At 43.4% G+C, this 17,773-nt stretch overlaps 1 protein-coding gene across 4 annotated transcripts in view; it reads left to right on the plus strand.

Moving 5' to 3' along the window:
- Window positions 1-2,665: 2,665 nt before the first annotated feature.
- The window catches only part of FAM53B (family with sequence similarity 53 member B), a 114,874-nt gene continuing 99,766 nt past the window's right edge, over window positions 2,666-17,773 (plus strand). Inside the window, exon 1 of one of the 4 annotated variants that reach the window (XM_019742162.3) lies at window positions 2,666-4,673. The gene's annotated coding sequence lies outside the window, so the exon portion shown is untranslated. Of the gene's footprint in view, window positions 4,674-12,598; window positions 13,181-13,227; window positions 13,735-13,946; window positions 14,101-17,773 lie in introns of those variants that run through there. The other 3 variants (XM_074338828.2, XM_019742167.3, XM_074338830.2) reach the window with 3 other exon arrangements.

Genomic DNA, 17,773 nt, shown 5'->3' on the forward strand with positions numbered 1-17,773 from the left:
GCATGTAGTCTTGATTTTTGTAACCTTGGTAAAATTGAATTGAGCATATCTCTTTATTAAGATTTGACTAATCTATTCTAGGGCCAGAATCAGCAAAACAACTTAAATTTTCATAGTGTTTTATTAGAATATTTATGAAACATACTAAGCATGCTATTTTGGGTTGAATGGTGGTTATTTAAAAAAGATTATTTAATCTCTGAGAAAATCCTCTAGCATTCACACATATAATTAAAGAAAATCAGATAAATGTATCAGTTGACCAAGAAACATTAGTTGAGCTTGTATTTTGTGGCTTGTATTTGTGGCTGATGGAATTTTACGCACTGTGAGGGATAAATAGAAAGTAGAAGGAAAGACACCTGAGGGCTTCTGTAAATATGCTAGCACTATGTTCAGTCTTATTATAATCTTAGTGAATCTCCCCAGTGTCTTCTCCAGGCATATATTACTTTTTCCTGTTTCTACATATCAAACGGCTAGTGCAGGATGAAACCAGGCGTCTTCTGTGGGTCTGACTGAAACCCATTCTCTTGCCCTCACATATTCTGCCTCCCAGATGTAAATCTCTGCCTTTATGGCATTTATAGTTCAGTTGGGGAGCTATGACTGGTTCTTAGAAAATAAGGTTGGAGAAGTTGGGCAGTTATTTTTAGGAGCTCTGCAGCTCCTGGTGACAATGTTGATCTGTGGATTAGGAGAACAGTGAGTCATCCTTCATTGCTTTTCACCATCTCCCTACCTGTCTTCAAAGACTTGCCTAATCAAGAACTGAACTGTGTCATTTTCCTCTGAAAGAATGGTGTAAGTTTATATATGCATATATATACACACACATGAGCCCTGAGGGATATGGGACAAAAATGTTCTAGGTGGGGGCTAATTAGTAATAGAAATAGCTGCTTAACGTTTTTGAAAAGATAAGGTGTATTAATATTTAATGTTGATTTGTATTTGGGCTAATATTTTAATATTGGAGTCGCAGTATGAGTTTTTTAAAAAGTGATATAATTTTTGACGAGCTTCAACTTTTAGGCCTGTTGGGTTACAGAACGAACAGAATTTTTGTTTGTTTGGCAAATGTCACTGCAGTAATGAGTAAGTGTAGCATTACATCCTTGTTTTCATTTTTGCCCTGGAGTAGGGGTAGGGAGGGGATTTGATTTAGGTCATCATTAATCAGTCATGAAGATTACCACCTGCACAAGAGAACAGAGGACATGTACAAAAACTTTCAAAACAAATAACTTTTTTTGAAAAGATTTAATTTTTAACATGTAAAAAAATGAGAAATTAAAATGTGTATAATTAAACTTTTAAAAACACTGTGTTCATTTTACAAACTAGACATGGGATCTTACGCCATAGAAACATACGAATAGTTTTGTAACCTATTGAGATCTGGTCTTTGTTGTTTTTCATATTAATATTCCTTGAATTTAAATATGATAATAGTATGTAAGCACTTTTTTAGAATTTTAAGTATTTGCTGTTTTAAAGCACTGATCTAACAAAATGGGCTTTCTGGGCAACCAGACCGAGACCCTGGGTTTGATTCCATAAGAGCTTGGAATGGGCCTTTGTTTGAAAGCTCCTTGAGTCACTATCATGGGGGGTATGTTTGATCCATTTGCAAAGATGAATGATTTTTTTTATTTTTTTTTTAGGAATTGTGGAGCTGTTTATAAGGTTAGGAAAAGGGGGTTGTCATCTCCTTATCAGTTTAATCCTGCTGGAAGCCAGCCTCTCAGAGGTTGAAATCAGAACAAATGGAAGGTCCAAAAATGCTAACAATAAATTAGTATTTTCAAATAATACTATGCTTTAAAAACCAGGTCAGTAAATGTCCCCAAGTAACTAAAGCAAGTCATAAATACATTATTGTTAAACTTAGTTTTGTTAAATCATATGAATATGTGGGTAACTGAAAGAAAGTACGCAGTTACAAAAGAGAGCAGTAGTTATGTAGTGAATGCTGTTCTCCCTGGGTAAGAAGTTGGAATTGTAATTTTATTTCATCAAAAGACACTCTTATTTTGAGGAAACTTGTTTGAAATGCAAACGAGATTTCTCTGTGGAGCCGGCACAGAATTGTTGCTTTTCATTATGATGTTATTACTGCATAACAGGGCCACTTCTGTGTGTAGGAAGTGCGTATGTAAGTCCAAAGGGATTTGAGGCCTGAATGGGCGGGTTACAGCAATTAAGAAATAGAAAGTTTTCAGAACATTTTGTTTTATGCCAGGTGCACAAGTTAGAGTTGCTTTTTGGGACTGGCATTCATGCACATAAGAATCAAACCTGATACTACTCTTGGCAGCTTGACTCAAGCCATTTAAAAATAAGCACAAACTGTCCTTGAATGATTTTTTCCCCCATTGTAATAGCAGTGAATTTGCCTTTTTTCTTCATCTGTGATAAGCATGCAATTTTCCATTTATTTGGGGGGAAGGAAGGGGGTAAACATATACAAAAGACTTTCAGTCATTGTATGAATAAAGTGTTTCCATTCATTTATTTATTTTTAAATTTCTATGATACCGTAATGCAGTACTATATATTGACCTTCATTCACATTCATCCGCACATAATAGAAACCTTCATTTTTAAGGACCCTACATTAGTAATTAAGTTTTATACGGCTTTGAAATAATTTTCCTTAAATTGATATGCAAAGAAATAGAGTATCCCTGCTTATGTTAATGGACTTTGATTTATGTTCTCTGAAATAATTTTACTTTATGTGTGTGTGTGTGTGTCCAATAGCCTACAGTGAAAAAATACACAAATGTGAAAAATCACTTGCTCTCCAGGCCAGCATTCTACTGCTGTGGGGAGGCCTGGGTTTGAGTTCCTGTTTTTGGCACTGTGAGCCAGAGACAGCCTTCTGCTTTGAGAGCAAGAGCCCTGTCTTGTGTTGTGCAGCAGTGACCTCTTTGGCTAATTGTGTGTGGGGATGTGGATGGGCGCCGAAAGGCATCTTGTCTAGTACACTGCACTGGAAGGAGACTGCCTGCTACCTAGAGCTCGACAGTGGGAGACGAGGAACATGGCAGGTTGAAGGACAAGTGCATAGTGGGAAAAAATTAGGCAACCCTGGTCATGTCTCTTGGTTAGGCATGAAACAGAGATGTCCTTAGAAGAAGGGGGAGCACATGAGCATGTTTTATTAACAGTTAATTCAAGAAAATTAATGCTAATTTATTCTTCATACACACCATGCAATTTGTTAGAAAAGTAAAAGAATAGTTTGAAATTCTTTGGTCAATTGATGGATTCCTATGTTCGGGGCATAGAAATGAAACTCAACATTAAGCAGACAAATACCCAAGCCCACAGGCTACATAAATGCTGAATAAAATCAGCTCTACAGTGGAACTCTGAAAAGCAAGGGTAAGAAGCCTAATGAATGACTGAATATGACCTTAGCAAAATTCCTGGGGTGTTGCTGAAAGATCCTTCATTTCCAGCTTAGATGTCAAGATGGGCGCCAGTAATCAGAAAACAAGAGAGCTTGAGTCGGTACTTACTGAGTTTTAAAAACCTTTCTAACACAGTGCGTTAGACTAATCATTAAAAGGGCTTCTTTGACTGAATTTTGAGCTGTCACTGTGTGGACCTGTAGTTTAGGCCCAGGGAAACCAAATTAAAAAGATAGGAATAATTCCCAAGACATGAATGTAGCAGTATCCTGCTTTTATGGAGAAGAACTTCAAAAACTAGGATGTGGAATCTGGCAGAATGTACTTTTGTCATGCTGATACCGTTGTAAGAAAGACAACCGGGATATTTTGCCTTAAAATATTTGCAAATTACTTGCCTATTGTATTAGAGGAAGATGTGAAAAAACCAAAATCTACTTTTTTTCATTTTTCATGTGGCCCATTCTGAAGAAATGATAAATTCTTCTGTTATATTTTTAAATATGTATTGTGACTGCATAACTATGTTAGTGGTCTGTATTGTGCATGCTAGCCAGGAGCTTTTTAAGCATAGCGAATCTATTAATTTGTTTTCCCAAATACCTAAAAATTTACACATGAGCCATCAGTTAGCATATCCCGGGTATTATCTGAGGAGCTTACAAAGAACTGTGAAAACTCTGGTTGAATAAGGGGACCAGGAAGCAGTTTATTAGTATCAGTGATTATTGCGAACAGGAGCGCAGTTGGGATGTGGCGGTTCCCCTGCTCTCGCCTTTCCTGCCGCTGCAAAGATGAGGGAGCCGTCAGGAGGAGACTAAATGTAGACGAGAGTGTGTGCTGCCAGCTCACATTTTCCTCCTAACCCCTCCTCTGATACGAAAATGTCAGTCCTTTGTTCCCATCTAATTTTAGTACATCCTGGCGAAAAAAATGTGAGGATGAAAAACATTCGGATGATTTCCAACCATGGGACTCGGAGGGGTGAAGTGGGAGGGGGGCGTAGAGGAAAGCGGCTTCCATTCCGGATCTGGCTGCCTTTCTGCGCCGTATCTAGCCCTACTCTGTTGACTTGGGTAATGAAATAAGTTTAGATGCACTGGAGCAGCAATAATTAGGTTTTCCTTCCATGTCCTCAACCAGAAGCCTAGTTGGAATCTGAATGGGGAAAATCATCATATGGTTTTTAATAAAATAAACTGGGCTGAATTAAAGAGCTGTGTGCAAGTTTTGGAAGAAAGGCCTGAAATTGTGAGTGACAACTACACGTTGTGTTATTTATTAATAGAACCTTTGAAATCCTTTTGTGATTCAGTGAAACTGCTTTTATGCTGTTGTTTTGAATGAGAATAATATTTGTTGATTTTTGAGAAGCAGTCTGAAGCAGGGCACACGAGAGTTGTTTATCCCCTCTGGAAACCCTAACAAGTCTAGAAGGAAAGCTCTGATTCTGTCAAGAGAGCCAGTTGGGTCAAATCATTTGTATTACAGTTTGTTCAAGAGACAGGACAGAATTCCATAGGACTTTGTAGTTGGAATTGCCAGTTGTGGTTATTCTCTTAATTAAAAAGTAATTAACTGGATTAAACTATGAGGGGAATTCATACACCGGACCTCACTGTGAAATAAGCTTGCCTTTCCCAAAGGTTTGTTCATTTAGTGAGCTGAGGTGTCCTCTGGAAATCTCTAGATGATAAAGACTTTATATAACCAGAAGTAAGAGAGATCATTTTGTTATAAAGTCCATTTGATTGATTTAATTTTAAACAAATGCAATATCAGATTATTTTATGAACTTAAAATTTATTTTGCTGCTTTTTATTTTATAATAACAGATAGCTTGTGTTTAAAAATCTGTTAAGTAATAGAATAAATATAAAAGAGAAATGATATTTTTTAAATACTAAATTTTGGAGAAAAAAGTGGTTGGAACCTAGGTAATTCACTTTCTTTTTCTGCGCTTTACTTTTTTTCCTTTAAAACAAGGGTATTCAGTAGGTGATGTTTAGTGTATGTGATGCCGAGGCAAGCACAGTAGGCGATATTTAAATTGTTCTCTACCCCTGTATTGGTCAGCCTGGGCTGCCATAGACTGAGTGGCTTAGACAATGGAAATTTATTTTGCAGTCTGGAGACTGAGAATTCCAAGATCAAGGTGCCAGCAACGTTGGCTTCATTCTGAGGCCTCTTCTCTTGGCTTGTAGGTGGCTGCCATCTCCCTCTTTGTTTGTGTGGTTCACGTGACCTCTGTGCGTGTGTGGGGGAAACAGTGAGTGGCTGCAGCAGGCTTCTCTGGTGTCTCTTCTTACAAGGGCACAGATCCCATCCTGGGGGGCCCACCCTCATGAGCTCCTCTAACCCTAATTCCCTCCCAAAGGCCCTGTCTTCATGTACCATCACACTGGGAGTTAGGGCTTGAGCATATGAATTAGGGGAGGACACATTCAGTCCCTGACAACCGCTAAAATCGATGTAAGGTTTAGAGAAAGGCCTACAAAATAGGTTTTCACTATATATGGGGAGTGTAAATACTCCATTACGTAGATGTCATCTGTTAGGTTACTTTTTGGTTCTTTTAAACCAAGGTATGTATCTATGTGAAAAAATATGTGTGCATATAATAAAACATTTGGAGCAATCACATGAGCATTTTTCAATCTAAAAATGTCTGCGCATCCATTGGTAAACTTTCGATTTAAATGTTGATTGTCTCTGATACATATTCTGTAATTCAGTTTGTATTGATTTGACTATAGAGATGGTCTATCCAAGAAACTCAGACATTTGCTCTAATTGTTCAGTCCACTTCTGTTTTACGTGCAGAAAGATTGAGCGCTACACTGGGCCTAAGCACAATTGTGATAATCCGGAGGATTGCCTAATTGGATTCTGCTGGACCCCAAACACACACCGACTGCGCATTCGCAGATGACCGAATTTTCCACTGTCACGTTCCGGCGCTTTGGGGCTGCTCCCTTCTCATGCTCCACAGAGACCCACGCTTGAGCATAGTGCACAGTCTGCCCTTCTTATGCCTTGTACCTCTGGGCTACAGTCATTCTGTCCTACACCTGCTTACCTTCTCAGTGACATTGAAGCGTGTTAAAGGGGCTAGCAAGGTACCGAATGTGTAGTAGACATTTAAGATTGGTTTCCCTTCAGTACATTTCTGTGAAGCAGTTTGATATAGTAGAGAAAGAAGCAGTTGTGTAGAATCTACATAATAGGGTTGTGAATATTAAATGAGAAAAATAAATGTAAAGCAGCTTAGCATGATTCCTAGCACACACCAATGCCAAGTAAATATTCTTTTCTCCAAAGACCCTTCTTCCCATTGGAGCTAATACATTGAATTGTTCAGGATTTGAACCCTCAACGCCACTGAGTTGATGCACTCAGTTTCATGGTGAGGCATTTATATTCCAGGAGTGAATAGATGAGTGAAGAGAGGAGGAGTGCTCAGTAAGGAAGGAAGAGGGCAAGTCTGGAGCACGGGGGTCTTTCAGAACGTCCTAAAAAATCATGCTGTGTATCTCCTTCCTTAGGCTTGAGCGAGGGCTCATGCTGAAGCACCTTTTGATTTAGTTAAGAAATGAGGACCAGAAATCATAATGCAAGATTTTCATGAAATGCCCTTTCTGATGTGTTTCAGCAGACTCTAAGATGCCCCTCACATTTAAGATCATTGTCTGTGTAAGTGGTAATTATTTAGTACTAAATATAGGTATGATGAGGAAAATGGTAAGGTGGATGCATTTGAACAGGAAACAAATGCTAAGGCTGTGGTGCACTTTCCTTCATTAAGTCTGAGAGCCAAGGCGTTATTTCCAGTAACATCAAACAAGGGGCCTGAATGCATGTCCCCCAAAGGGCCAGCAGCAGGTTTGATGAAAGTTGTGAATTGGATTTGGGTCTTTTACTGGGCTCCTAGGGGCTAAGATTTTATCATTGATTTTCACCTTGCATAGCCTAGGTTTGATTTTGATCAGTGAGTCACTTGTATTTTTTTGCTGTGAGTTGAGGTAACAGTGCCATTAACAATGGCATTTTAAAGTTTGATGTTGAGTAATAGTTTATCTGATTCGACTTTAGTTTATGCTGGAACTGACAGTATAGTATGTAAAGTACAGTGAATCACTTGTTTATGCTAGTCTAGAAAACATTTAGTTTTCAGATTTGTTTATTTAACCTTTTTATTGTTGGTTAAGTGAATAATACATCAGTTCCTGGAGTGCTTAGTATGACTGTAGAATCGCTGCCCAGACCCATGTCACTTTCTCTAGCTAACTAGCCTCAGAGAGCTGAAGTCTTTCAACCATTTTTAAAAAGTTCTATGGAGATTAGGTCAAGATGATATGTGTATCGTTAGAACAGAACATAATCAAAGCTTCACTACTTTAAATGAGATAATTTAACAGTGTGATGGTTGAATAACCTGGTTTTGAACAGTTTTGGGTTTTTTGTTGTTTGTTTTTTGTTCCTTGTGAAAGTTCAACTGTAAAGTAGAATTTAAAACAGCAAGCCAACTTCTCACTTATATTAATTCTTTTCTGTTTCCTGTCAGCTGCAGTGTTTGCACACACAAAATAGGCAAGGCTACTCCCTCTTATAAACAGTAATGGATAGGATAAAACAAAACATCTTTGCTTTTGGTTAACATTGAAGGTTGACAAACTGCCGAGGAGAGTTAAGAAATTCACAGGCTAATACAATATGTAGGGCAAATGTTCTTTTCCTACTGCTTCCAGGATATTCTACCTATTGGAGCCAGAGACTAATTTTTTTCCTTGATATTTCAAATCCAAAAGGTTCAGCCTCCAGAGTGGGTATTTAAACTCTGTGAAATCATAAACTGTATCTAGTTTAACAGTTTCCTCACTACCTAATGAAAATGAAATTCACTTGGTTTCATTTTCATAGGGATAGGCAGGATAGCAGTCACTTTGAGCATATCACTAGGGAGGAGTTAAAAATAGATTTTTCTTGAGGCAGTGACTTATATGGCAGATCTTGACAGAAGAGAAAAATTAAGTTAAATTTTGGGCTTGTATCTCAAATACTAAATCTGAATTCCTCTAAAGATTATTTTAAGGAAAAAATTGAAATTGCTTTCATTTGAAGGTAATAACAAACATTTAGTCTGGCTGTGCTATTGAAATATTTTTCTAGATTAAATTCAATATATAGCAATATGAAAATACTATAACTTGGTTTTAGTTATGTTTTTGGTGGAGTAACTGAGGCAAGCTAGATGATGGGTGAATAATTGTGGTTTAGGGATATTAATTGGAGTCTCCTGCAGCCAAGATCATAAATAGATCAGGGAAAGGCCAGGAACTAATTGCGCTTTTGAATCTTAGTATTAAAATAGTGAAATAATCTTGATAAGTTTTACATATCCCAGTAACTTTGAATGTAGATAGTGAAAAGCCTTCGTTATATTTATTTTGGCTTATTTATCATGCACAAACTTTTCAATGTCTGTTTTTTCATGGCTTGTGTTTCCTTGTAGCACCTAACACTGATAGGTACTATTAACTGCAAAAAAATAAAAAAGCAGTATTAAATTGAACTCAGTTTTAACTGTGGCTCTGTTCTTTTTAGCTTACTTTACTCAGAGCTCTTCCATGCAGTGAGTTGCAAGCGTGACATTTGCTGTGTTTTCAGCACCTGCCAACTGGGAAACCAGGGTTTGTGCTCGGGACACAGCTCCTAATGCACACTGTGTGAGGCACAATACCCTCCCAGCTGGCATGCTTCGTACCTCCGTGGTGCTGGATGTTGGGTCACAAAGCCATGCAGATTCACATGTGCTGATTTCAATAGGCATTCCCTGTCAGGCTGCTTTCAACTCTCATTTCGTATCAAAGGAATTAGGTTGGTATCGTTAAAATTTACTGCTGCGGTTATTTTTCAATGAAAATAAATTTGTTTTATTTAGTTATTGAATCAAAAAGTAACTTTGTCTGCAAGAACCGAAGTACCTCTTGTAAAACGTGTGTGTATAGCATGGGGTGTATCTCTATAACTATAACACAGCTACACCTCATTTTCACCAGTGGAAAGGTTTCAGCACATGAGATAAAAAGAGAAAGGAAAAAAACAAGGATTAGTGTGTCATAACATGCTTAGGTAGGTAGGGCTGTTAGTTGTAACTGGATCATAGATGTGGGAACAATTACAGAACTTTTTTTTTTTTTTTTAAATAAGATCCGCTTAAGAAAATTGCCTCCATAGTAAGTTCAGATTTTTGGCTTCCATATATAACCCAAATTTTCCATATTTTCTAAAGAAGTGTATTTTGCTAACTTGTTTTCAGTAGCCAATCTCTTTGAAAATGCTTCAGGTGGATTTGGGGATATCTGTCTTTCCATCATCTATTATAAGAAATTTTAAAAGGTTCTGTTTCTAGAAAAGATCTTTTCAGATGTAGAAAGGATGGTGTGAAATGTGAATGACTGGCTTTTAATACAACAGTTGTGACAAAGAGGCAGTGGCTTTTGGAGGCTGAATAAAGGAGTTAATACACACACATCTGCATACTGCCGTTGGGTTCAGTGTGTAACACGTTTGATGTTGGTTTCACTCACTTTGTTAGTCTAAAAAGAATAATGTTTTTCTCAGAGACAAACTAGTTTATCATTTTTTAGTGGTGAGCTCTTTTTAAAAGCGTAGGCGCAGATAGATTTGATGGGAAAAACTGAACACATTGACTGGTCCTTCATCAAACTTCAAAGCTTAGCTCCTTGTTTGAATATCACATTTATCATGTTCTAAAGGCACAAGAATAAAACACCCACTAACTACCTAGGACACTCCTCAGTACATATCAAAACCCAGGCTTTACCTCCTCTGCACAAATGTGCTTAGGTGAATACTTTTATTAGCTTGTTGATACAAGTTATAGTTGGTTACACCCTTTCTTAATAAAATACACCCTTTTTGTCTCCTGTTGCTTAAGAGCTTTAAACTTGGAATGGGGGAGCTCTTTATGTAGAATGATAGTGTTTGAATCTCCCAGGTGGTTTTCAGTGGACACAGGATGCATAACAAACACACATGCATTCCTCCATTTGGTAGTTCTGTTTTGAGGGGAGCCTGGAAAGCCAGTATTGCTGTTTTATCCCTGGGTTTCATATATTGGTCTCGGGGTGAGACAGTATGTAATCCCTACATTTTATATTTCCCAGGGTGTTCTGTGGCTTAACCAGATTAGTTTTGGTCAGTAATAATGGAAAAGTTACAAGTGATCGTTTTTGGGTTACTTATGGATTTATTCCTGACTTGGCCTATGAATTTGTGTTTAGGTGTCTCTGGTTGTGTTGTAAATCTGGTTTTGATTTGGTTTTGACCTTTCTGATTGAACGAGGGTAGACAGCTTACTCCCTCCCCTTCCCCCAATTGCCGCTTACATTGTTTAAAATCCAGAGTTCAACTGAGTATATATTTACTCTTCTGAATTGAGCAAAACTCTATTATACAACCTCTTGGATAGGACTTTTTTATAATAAAGAACTATGTAGCACAGCCCTAAAGAGTGGGGTGGTTTTGTATCTATAGGACTTACTACATAATGTGGGAAGAGCCTACAGTATAGAAGGTTAAGTGACACAGGCCTTAATGTATATATTTTTAGCCCTTTGAGATTTAAATTAAGTAAATGAGAAATAGCTGTTCATTGGTTAGTGGCACATCTCCTTAAGCAGGTATTTTAGTTCTGTACACTCTCAAGAAAGTCTCAGAACCAGAAAAACAGGCTGCTTTAGGTTAGAAAGGCTTTTTACAGTAAAGGAGCTTGCCATAACCACAATCCTTGGAATTTTGTGAGCCTAAAATCATCCTGAAAGCAACAAGAATAATGGTTGCAATAATTGTTTCCAGGCTCAGGACCCTTGCATTTTGTTTTTTAAGTTGACCCGATGAACTAGTAATTGCAGGAATAAACTGAATGTTTGCCAGCAGGAGTCACTCTAGGCCTCCTAATAAAAAGTAAATTAAACTATATCCTTAAAGCTCTCAAAGGCTGAGGTGACACTGTGATAAGACGGCATTAGGGAAACGTAGCAGCATCTCATATTATCCCTTGTGCCTTTCTTTGTTCGACCTAGGAAGACTTGGTTCTCGCTCCTTTCAAAATTGGCCCTTGATACATATTTTTAAAGCAATGTTTATGGCCAAAGATGTCAATATCTCAGTATTCTGCATATTAACTCACGTTGGCTTTCGTAGGATGAATTGATTGCATCCCACATCATCTGCTTGAATGAATAGACATCCTTCTTTCTGTTGTCCATCCTAATCTTGCAGAAATCACTGGAGTGAGCTGTAGTTAGTTAGTGTGAAAGGAGATGTTAGCTCATGGTTTTCTGAAAAAGAATGAGTCCAGTGTGATGAGAAACTGAAATATTTCAGCAATAGCCATGAAATATAATAGCTTCCTAAGTGCACACAAGCTCAAAAAGTTAATTGTTCATTTATGTTTGATACTGGGATTGAAACATTGGATTAAAACCAATTAAATGTTCCTAGAAGCAACAGCAAAAGTTTCCTGATTTATGAATAGAACCATTCAAATGGCGCAGACACAATCCATGTAAAGTAATGAGGTGTTTTGTTTTTTTGGCAAAGGAGAACACCAAACAGGCATAGGGAGTTTTTTTTTTTTTTTTTTTAAACGCCCTTCTCCTTAAAAATCTCTTTTTGGATACAAGGTCAATAAAATAACAAACACCAATAGGAAGGAGTAATGGGAAATCTAGGGCTTCACTTCACAAGGAAAACAAGCCCCTCCCCCAGGTGAGCCGCACAATGAAAATACTCCGCTTATTCTATCAGGGTTACATTCCTGAACCTAAGTCAACATCCTAAGTCACAGAGCTAAACATGCTCTGCCTCTGCTTAGCAACCACAATCCTTCCTTCACCAGTTGCAGAGATTTTGGATGTGGCTTCTGAAGTGTACATTCCTTTATTTCGAGCAGCACCCCGAGTTAGGAAACTAGCGCTTTCTTTTCCCAAAGTGTGACAACACTAACACGATACCCCCTCCCCTGCCGCCCAGCCACTGAAATGAACGTTTCTTTAAAACCTAAAAAAAAAAAAACCAACCCAACAACCCGGAAGCTGGACGTCTGAAGTCCACGCGGCCCGGGGTTTTCGTCCCGGCTCGTGCAGGGGGCGGGGGGAGACGCCCGCGGGGCTCCTGGCCCAGGGCCCGGGCAGCCGCGGTGGCGGCAGCGGCGGCGCGTCGGGGGCCCGGGGCCACTTCCCGCGACCCGGGGCCTCGCAGGCGCGAGCTCGGCGAGCGGCGCGCAGCTCAGCTCGCAGGACGCCCTGTAGCCCCGCCGGCGGCGCGCCGCGACCCCCCCACTCCCCGCCCACCGGCGGCTACGCGCACTGCACACTCGCCCGCCGCACGCCGCCCGGCTCTGCACGCCGCCGCCGCCGCCGGGCCGAGTGCCGGGGCCCGCGACGCCGCCCGCACAGCGCCGCTCCCAGCGACCAGCAGCCACGGTCGGGCGGCCCCGCGGCGGTTGCGGGCGCGGGCGGCCTGGCCGGGGCGGGTTAAAGGGACGAGTTGCAAACAGTTCAGGAAGTGACAAGTCGATTTCCTCCTCCCTGGGAGCCGCTCGGTACAAAGCGCTCGGCGCCGGCAGGAGAGCGTGCGCGCGGCGGACGCGCGGCGGGCAGCCGGGACGACTTGGCGAGCGCCGGCGGCGACGGCGCGGGGCCCGCGCCCGGAGCGCCCCGCCGCGCACAGTAAGCGACCCTGGGCCGGGCGGCGGCGGTGGCGGCCGGAGGGCTGGTCCCGAGCGGTGGTCCCTGCCTTGTGCGCCCCGGCCGCGGGCAGGAGGGAGCCCTGCTCGCGTGTGTGTTGGGCTTGCTCCTTTATTTTTTATTTTTATTTTGTATGTTGCGGGTTTCCTTATTTTCCGCCTTGCTGTGCGTTGGGTCAGGTGGTTTCTCGGGGTTCTGAGTGTCGCCGCTGGTGCAGGCGTGAGACTTGTCAGAGCGCAGCCAGGGGAACGAGCCAGCCTGGCCCCTGCGGAAAAGTCTGCGCTTCCCGGGGCGGGCGCGGGGACGGCTGCGCCGGGGGGTGTCCCCCTCTACGCGTCTCAACTTGAGCCCTGGCTCGCGGCAGCGGCGAAGGCGCCGAGCCCCTGGACCCGGGCGGCCCCTCTCGCCCCGAAGTTCCCGCATCGTTTGCAGACAACTCTTTTGTTCGCGGAAGTTTGCGTCCGTCACCCCCGGGATGCGGACGCGCAGCGGCGGGTTCCACGGCTGCTGGACTGGCCGGGGCGGTCACGTTGCGGGTGAGGGGGCTTTCTGTCCCGGGCGGGCGAAGCCTGCGGGGTGGCCGCGGTGGGGGCTTACGGAGTGGGGGGCGCCGGCGCCGCCGTGGCTTTTGCACATGGCGAGAAGGGCCGTCCGGCACGGGCACACTGGTCGAGTCACATTTTTGCTAGGACTTCATTTGCAAACCCGTGGGAGTCGTCTTCCTCTCTCCGGGTTTCACTCGGTGGGGCGGGGACGGAGGACGCGAGGTTACCCAGAGTGTGGGGAGGGCCCTCGGTTTGCGTTGCCCCAAGTGGCTTCTTGGGCACCCCCCAAGCTCCCCACCCCCGCCCGCAGACTTTGGGAACAATGCTTGTGGCGCGGGACAGAGCAGCGGAGCACCGGTGAGTTGCGTGAGCCGCCTGGCTGGGGTCCCTCGCCCCCGGACGCCCCCTGAAGCCGCGCTCCCTCCATCTGACCGCCCGGGTTCATTAACACGTACTGTACTTCGAACGATGGTGAACAAAGAACAGCTCTTTGCAGCATTTGATGAATGGGATTCTGCCTCCTATAGGCCACACTCCGAGTCTTTCAGACGTTACAGTCCACACTCCGGACTCGGTGGTGTTGGGCAAGTGGCCCTGGCTACATTCGCGGCCGGGACCCTGGGCAGGGCATTCGTGCCGTCGTCGCCGCCGCCACCACCGGGTTCGCCTTGCCTGAGCTGGTGCAGATGGAGCCAGGCTGACGGTTGTTCAACAGGAACAAATGTTTGTTGAATTGTTGGATGGTGGAGACTCGGGACTGTTTTCTGTTGACTGCTGCAGGAGTTGGAATGGCATTGTTTATTGGCCTGGGAAGCCAGGCAAGCGTCTTGCGCTGCTTACAACATATTAGCAGACTTCCAAATGACATACTAGCATATGTGTTCCCAGCAGTTCCCACCGGCTGGGAGGGGGATCCCTCTTTGCTCCAGATCCCGGACTCCAGGTTAAAAGATGCCACTCGGTTTGAGGACTTGGGGAGGAATGGAGTTAGCCCACTGCCTGAAATTTACTGTTCCTGACTTGGCCAGGTTTTGGTTTCATTTTAATTTATCTACTTAACAGTAACTTTATCTCAGCTACAGTTTTGATACTGAGTTGCAGATCTGTAGGGTTCCCCCCCCCCCCCCTTAGCTGTAGACAACTAGGTAAACAGAAAATAGCTGCTTGTCCCAGTTGATAGGCCCATGTTAGTGGGAGAAGATTTGGGTCTTAAGTTCAGGAGTGGTAGCCCTTGACCCTGGCCTTGGCTAGGGTCTGGATGCTGCCACTCATCCTGCAGACCCAGCAGCCTGCTGACCCAGCTCTCGGGGCACTGTTCCAGTCTAGAAAATGAAGGTGGCTTGGGGCAGGTATGTGTTTTTCTTCCAAATGCGCCATCCAAAGAACAAGGTGGTTTTCAGACTGGTTTGGATAATTTTGCCAGGGACTTCTTATTTTTCCCTGAGAATGCGATATTGATGTGCAGTCATTTTAACCTGCAAGGCAAGTTGTAAGTAAAAGCTAGCAGCAGCGTTGCTGCAGAATGGACTTGAATGTTCTAAGGCTGGCAGGACAAATAGAGTATGCCACTGTTTTGATACGTAATGTTTTTAGTCACTTCTCCCTTCTGTTTTCAACTTAGGCTATGTCACATGTAAGTAGCATTTTGGAAGTCCATAAAGTTCTTTTGGGGATACCTTGTTGTCATCATGGTGGCTACACTTAATTGATATTTTATGGGCAACCCTGTTATTATTCCCTAGGCTCTTTCTGTCCACACCTTCTAGTCTTTCTGTCTCCTGTTGCTTCTTTTACTCTCCCCCGGCCTTTCCATCTCCCCAGTTGTGTAGAAGCTCTGTGGGCTGGGTGTCCTTTAAGTGGGCTCCGGGAGCAGGCCCCTGACGGATGATCCAAGCACAGAAAAGGCCAGCCAGCTCTCCTCCGCTGCAGGAGGCTGGAGAGGAGGGAGCCTTGTGTAAAATCTGGGAGCGGGCAGCAGGGGGCGCCTCGGAGCAATTGGGCTTGTCTCCCCATTGCTCTTTGAAACAGCACTCCCTTCTCACCCACGGCTGGATGTAGTGGGTTCTGAGGACTGACTGATGGACCTACTGTCGGGTTGTTCACTGATGTTTTTATCTGTGCAGTGTGACTTTTTTGAATTGCATACTGTGTGGAAAACTTTTTGTTCTTGTCCTTAAAAAAAAAAAAAAAAGAGGCTGAAATAAGCAAATACTCAGAGCAACACCACCCCCATCATTACCACCACCACACACACCTCTCTGATGTGTAATAAAGCAACCTGCAGGCATCATTTGTTATGTAATATGCTGATAATACAAGTTTCAGTCTCAGATGGAAACCAGATGTGGAGGGGCTCTCTTTAATTGATCCAGCAAGGGGGACACTTTAATACATTAGCCCTCGCAAACCCCAAAGGTGACTTTTTTTTTTTTAAACTTAAGGGGAGAATCCCAAACCCAGTGCTTTTTCGAGGTTTTTGCCTCTTGGCTTCTCGCTTTGCTGCAGCTGTCCTTTTTGTCAGACTCTTCCTCCCTTGAAAGAACCGGTTTGTTGCCAACACCAAGCACATGGCTGGGTCTGGCGGGGCTCAGCACAGTTTAACTCTGCTGGGCTCCACTCTCCGCGCCTCGTCCAGCTGCTGCCCTGGCCTCCACCCCACAAAGCAGGGCCTGGCCGAGGGACTTGGGTGCCGGCAGGAATGTTGACTGTTCTCCCTCAACTGCTTTGTGAAACATCTGATCGTCGAGGGAGAGTTGCTGTTTAAACTTGCCCAATGAATACACTTTCCAAAATCATTGACTCCCCTTGTCCAATTAATTTCTGTGTGTGTTTCCTGCCTAACTTTATGAGGGTTCTTTCTACACGGCTGAGTCACCTTTATTACGGCCCAAGGTCGGGGACTGCACTGGAAGAGCTGACCCCATCAGCAGCAGTTGCATTGCGTGCCGGGATGTGAACTTTGGAAACAAACCCAGAGGCTCAGATATGCTGATGTGCCCGGAGACTTGCTTAGAAAAGTTTTGTTTTAGCGCAGTTTACATTAATATGATTAATCACCTCGCCACTGAAAAGTCTATATTCAAAAGCAATTCAGCGTCCCCTAGGGTTCTTCTTAGGGTGAAGTAATTTTCTTTGCCAAACAGCTTTGCGTTAAGGTAACTTCTTCTTTGATGTGTAATCCAAACCTCCTGTGCACACAATTTTGGATCAAGGTTGGGGCCTGGAAAAGTGCGGGTTGTGGGGTCATGGTGCCTGTCTTAACCTTCCCGAACTCGGGTCAGAGGGCATGGGATTCTTGTCTCAAGAAAGTTCTTGCAGGCCCTGAGCAGGGTTAGTGAGTGCCTCGCAGGTTGGGATGGGAGGGAATCTTCCGGAGGAAGCTTGGCTTCAGGGTGTCTTGGAGGAGGGGATGCAAGGAGGCTGGAGCTGAGGACAAGATTTTTTTCCCTTGTAGCGACTGGAGATACTTGAGCTTTTTCAAAAAAAACAGAGACGACTGTGCTGCAGTCTCCTCCTCCTCCTCCTCCACCTCCTTTTTCCTCTTCTTTTTTTGTTAAATGTGGGTTGATTGAGAGGGGAAATGCTGATGGGTGGGTCTGAAAGCAGCCTTAGGAACCCGAGAAAATAAAAACACATTTGAAGGACTCAGGAAGATTTTGCATTTCAAAGGGCCTACCTTGTAGAATTTCACATCACGTCAGGGGTTTCGGAGAAGTGTGACAGGCACCCCCGCTTCTTTAATGGTTCTCCTTCACTCCTGCTGTGGGGGCTGCGCGGGAATCTGCCTTTTGCAGGGGGGATGGGGGCAGCTTGGCCAGACCGCGCAGGAATATCGCGGAAATAGCGCCCCTTGGGCATCTGTCCTCCCTGGAGGGACTTTTTCCACGGGACCCGCTCTGGGGAGGCGAAAGCAAATCATTTTGGTAAACACCCCTTTGACCCCAGGATGCAGGGACAGGCCAACTCCTGACTGCTCTCGCCCTTTTTCTCTTCTCCCATGAAACAAAGAAACAGATTCTCCTCCCGCGCT

The sequence above is a fragment of the Rhinolophus sinicus genome, chromosome 15 (genome assembly GCF_057876585.1).
Source record: "Rhinolophus sinicus isolate RSI-liver-muscle chromosome 15, RSI-T2T, whole genome shotgun sequence".
Classification (NCBI taxonomy): domain Eukaryota; kingdom Metazoa; phylum Chordata; class Mammalia; order Chiroptera; family Rhinolophidae; genus Rhinolophus; species Rhinolophus sinicus.